Genomic DNA, 5,155 nt, shown 5'->3' with positions numbered 1-5,155 from the left:
TGGTCCCAAATTTTCCTAATTGTCCCATACCAATAAATTCGTGCACGACTTATATCTCAAAATAAAATCAAAGGTCAAAAATCCCGACTTTGTATCCCGAAATAGTTTTGTCCTTGACTTATCATAATTAGTTCGGATTGTTCCAATGTACAAAAATACGGGTTCTAACAATAAGCAAAAAAACACAGATTTCTTAATTTCTATTTTAGATTTAATGTCAGAAAACACAAAGAAAGAGATAAAGAAGAAAGAAACTGCCCATAAAACATAGAAAAATCAAAACATACCTTTCCTTTAGATAAAATATGCAGCAGAAGAAGAGAAAAACACAATAGAAACCCTAGATTCACATTATTTTGATCTAGTTAGCAATTTCGCACACTCTCTCTCTATATTGTGCTCTCTCCCTCTCTCTATATCTATGTTGGGTGTGTTTGAAGTGAGAGGAAATAAATGTGTACCCTAGGATATGTCCTTTTTTTTTTTTTTAACACTTAACGACGGAATAGCACGACGGATTTTAAATTCCGTCGCTAAATAATACATTGATTTCTTTTAATAATTAATATTGTGACGAATTTTTCCGTCGCTGCGAATATATATATTTTCGAGAAAAATTGAAAGGTCTAGCGACGGATTTTTCGTTCTTTGAATCCGTCGCTACATAAAAATAAAATTTGTCGCGCCTCTTCTGTTACTAAATCTGTTGTGAAATTTAAGGCGCCAAAATTTCGCGCTAATAATTAGTGACGAAATTCATTGTTCGTTGCTAATCCGTCGCTATATAATGAGATAAAATTTTAGTTGCTTTTCTCGTGACAAAATGAGCATTCCGTTGCTAATCCGTCGTTAATTAGCGACAGAATATGGTCTGTCGCTAATATTCCGTCACTAAACGCTGGTTTTTTAGTAGTGTAGTTCTTTTCATGTTTTCGCAGCTGCCTTGAAGCATAGGCAATGACTTTACCGTGCTGCATTAACACACAGCCTAACCCAATGTCGGAGGCATCACAATACACAACATAACCATCTGGCCCTTCTGGGAGTGTCAGGACTAGGGTTGAAGTTAATCTATCCTTCAACTCCTGAAAACTGAGTTCACAAGTATCAGTCCATTGAAATTTTGCTGATTTCTGAGTTAACTTCGTCAATGGTCTTTGAAATAGAGGAAAACCCTTCCACAAGTCTTCTATAGTAACCTGCCAATCCCAGAAAACTACGGACTTCTGTAGGCGTTATAGGCCTTGGCCAAGTCTTCACAGCCTCAATTTTCTGAGTATCAACTCAAATGCCATCAGTTGAAATGATATGGCCTAGAAAAGTCACAGAATTCAGCCAAAACTCGCATTTCAAAAATTTTGCGTACAATTCACGAGTCCGAAGAATCCCAAGGACAATACGTAAATGGTCTGCGTGCTCTGTTTTTGACCGAGAATATACTAAGATGTCATCGATGAACACAATCACAAATAGATCTAGAAAGGGCCTGAATACATTATTCATCAGATTCATGAATACTGCCAGGGCATTAGTCAACCCAAATGACATCACTCGAAATTCGTGGTGACCATACCTTGTTCTGAAAGCTGTTTTGGGAATATCTTCTTCTTTAACTCTCACTTGATGATAGCTCGATCTCAAATAAATTTTGGAAAACCATGTGGCACCCTGTAATTGGTCAAAAAAATCATCGATTCTTGGAAGTGGATATTTATTATTTGTTGTCACCTTGTTCATCTTCCTATAATCAATGCACATCCGTAGGGAACCATCTTTCTTTCTCACAAATAGGACGGGTGCTCCCCACGATGATGAACTGGGCCTAATGAATCCTTTCTCAAGCAAATCTTTCAGTTGCGCCTTTAGCTCTTTCAATGCTGCAGGAGCCATTCGGTAAGGAGGAATAGATATAGGCTTAGTATCCGGTAACACATCAATAGCAAAGTCAATCTCTCTTTCCGGAGGAAGGCCTGGAAGTTCATCTGGAAATACATTCGGAAATTCATTCACTACCGGGACTGATTGAAAAGTCGGTGGCTTTGCTTCGGTGTCATGAACTCGAACTAGGTGATAAATATAGCCTTTATCTATCATCTTTCTTGCCTTGAGGTAGGAAATAAACCTACTTCTGGGAGACGCTGTATTACCTTTCCATTCAAGCACGGGTTCTACCGGAAATTGGAACCGAACCATCTTCATTCTACAATCGACATTGGCATAACAAGAGGCCAACCAATCTATACCCATAATCATGTCGAAATCTAATATTTCCAGCTCAACTAAATCAACTTTAGTCTGACAATCACATACCGCAATCACACAATTCTTGTATACTTATCTAGCCATTACGAAATCACCAACCGGAGTAGATACCTCAAAAGGTTTAATTGGTTCGGGTTTCACCCAATACGACCAGCGATATAAGAAGTAATATAAGACAGCGTAGAACCCGGATCTATCAATGCATAAACCTCATGAGAGAATATAGATAATATACCTGTAACCACATCCGGGGAGGACTCAAGATCCTGGCGTTCGGCTAAAGCATATATACGGGGCTGAGTACCACCTGAACTGGACGCTCCCCCTCTACTCCTACCACGGCTTGCTGGAATCTGGGAAGTCTGCCCTATCGGGCGCACCGTCGAAGAAGAACCAGCTGTTGACCCTGTGGGCTAAACCCCACCTCTACCGTACCTCGAGGGAAAATCACACATCACGTGCCCAGTCTGTCCACAAACATAACAAGCATTTGTACCTTGGAGACACGGCCTCGAATGTAACTTTCTGCATTGACTACATCGTGGAATCGGTGGTCGCCTCTGGCTATAATCGCCTCCAAACTAGGAACCCGAAGCTCTCGAGCTCTGACCCTGTCTTGAATAAATGGGAGGTTGAATCTCCTGCCTGCAAACCGGGGAGGTGCACTAGTCGCCGACTGGCCTGAATGTCTAGAATATGACTGCCTCGATCCCCCTCTATAGTCGCTACTGGCACCCACAGATCTGGCCCTCTTACTCTGCCCTCTATCAGTGTCGCGCTCACCCCTTTGCAGATGTTGCTGCTCTTCTAAATTTTGGGCGTGGGTCTGAATACGGGAAATATCCATCCCCTCTTGCAATGAAGCTGTCTAGCAATCTTTGAACAAATGTGGCCCTAAGCCACTCGCAAATCTATGCACTCTATCTCCCATATCAGCCACCATAGTGGGAGCATACTGGGCCAATGAATTAAAGTGAAGGCTATACTCTCGAGCACTCATATTCCCTTGCTTTAGATTTAGAAACCTGTCAGCTCGAGACCTTCGAACCTCGGGTGGCAAATAGTGATAAAGGAAAGCATCTACAAATTCTTGCCAAACTGGGGGAGGTGCGTTTTCCTTTCTTGAAGATGTCCAGTTATTATACCAAAGAACCGCCACATCCTGGAGTCTATAAGATGCCAACTCCACGAATTCAGTATCAGAGGCATGGATGATTCTCAATATCTCATCAATAAAACCTTGCGGGTCTTCATCCGGCTTTGACTTAAAAAATTCTGGAGGATTTAAACTCATGAGATCCCGGGTTCTAGCACTAGTCGCCTTGTCACCTGGACACGTACCCTGCCGCTGTGCCTGAGCGGCAACTAATTGTGTCAATAACTGAATAGCTTCGGTCATTTGTTGAGCCGAAGCAGCCAGTGGAGGAACTGGAGGCATAGGAGCTGGAGCTGAAGCCCTCTCTTGCTCTTCTAGAATAGGCGGAGTGTGAGAGGTATTAGATGGAGCCTCATTATGAGATTCACCTTCTTCTACATTCGTTGGCGGCTCCCTTTCTATCCGCCTTTCTGTCGTAGCCTTGCCCTTCTGGGCGGCTGTGGCTTTTCTCTTTACCGGCATCGCTGAAATCATAACGCACAATTAGGGAGGAGAAAATCTTATAACATAGCTCTATCGCACGATCTAATAAGGAGAAGAATGACTATTTTCCTCAATGCCCTGCAGCCTCTTGTTTATAAGTGTGGCGCGCTTCACACCCATAAATGAGATCGCATAGACACGGCTCGCGACACACCCTAGGTGAACCGTTCGATACCACTTTTGTCACGACCCGACTAGGGGGCCATGACGGGTACCCGGAGCTAACTACCGAGCACCATTCATTATGCTAATCATCATGCTCATCTTGAATGCACTTATTATCCTTAACATAACTGGCCATAAGAAACCGTTATCACTTCCAAAGCATATCTACATTCATGTGCATAAGCCCCTCGGGCTATCAAAATGATATACAAATATACAACGTAATCATCATGGAACATCTACTACCCACATGTACGTATCTACGAACCTCTATTAGAGTACTAGACATAAAGACGGGACAGGACCCCGTCGTGCCCAAATATGTACACAAAATAATATATCAAAATGGAACCTCCGGAATAATGGAGCGCTCCTATAAATCTGCTGATCAGCTCCTATGAGTCTGGGTCACCTCCCTGTCTACGTAGGCGTACGAACACAACGTCCAAAAAAAAGTGACGCGCACGAATATTGTACTGAGTATGTAAGGTATGAATAATACTAGCATTATAAAGAAATCATGAAACATAAGGTGAAGATATAACCTGCTTAACCTTTAAAAGAAAACACATGTTATACATATCACATATACCATCGTCGTTAACCCGCGTCCGGGTAACCATCGTACGCCGCCCACTAGTGGTGTCATGCCTGGCCCTCTAGGGACGGTGTAATCATAAGTAGCCCGACTTAGCGGTGACATGTCCGGCCATCTAGGCACGGTGGAATCGTATGCAGCCCGCCTTCGCGGTGACATGTCCGGCCATCTAAGCACGGTGTAATCTCATCATCATATACTTATCATAATGCATGCATAAGAACTCAAAGACAACTATAACTCTTATCAGGGTAACGAAAGGTCGTCCCGATTCCATTATGGACTAGTCATAATCATCATGCCTCACCTTGAAGGAACTAGCATTATAAGGTGAGTGTAGCAACAATGAATAACATCGAAGAATCGTATAAGGATCATTAGCTTTGTAAAATATCATATCATAAGCTATAGAATCTCTAAACTTAGACTCATCATCATCATTATCGTATTCATAACATATCTCTTATCTCTATCTCATGAGTAGCTCTTTA

The sequence above is a fragment of the Lycium ferocissimum genome, chromosome 9 (assembly GCF_029784015.1).
Source record: "Lycium ferocissimum isolate CSIRO_LF1 chromosome 9, AGI_CSIRO_Lferr_CH_V1, whole genome shotgun sequence".
NCBI classification, from domain to species: Eukaryota; Viridiplantae; Streptophyta; class Magnoliopsida; order Solanales; family Solanaceae; genus Lycium; species Lycium ferocissimum.
This window is presented reverse-complemented; position numbering follows the sequence as displayed.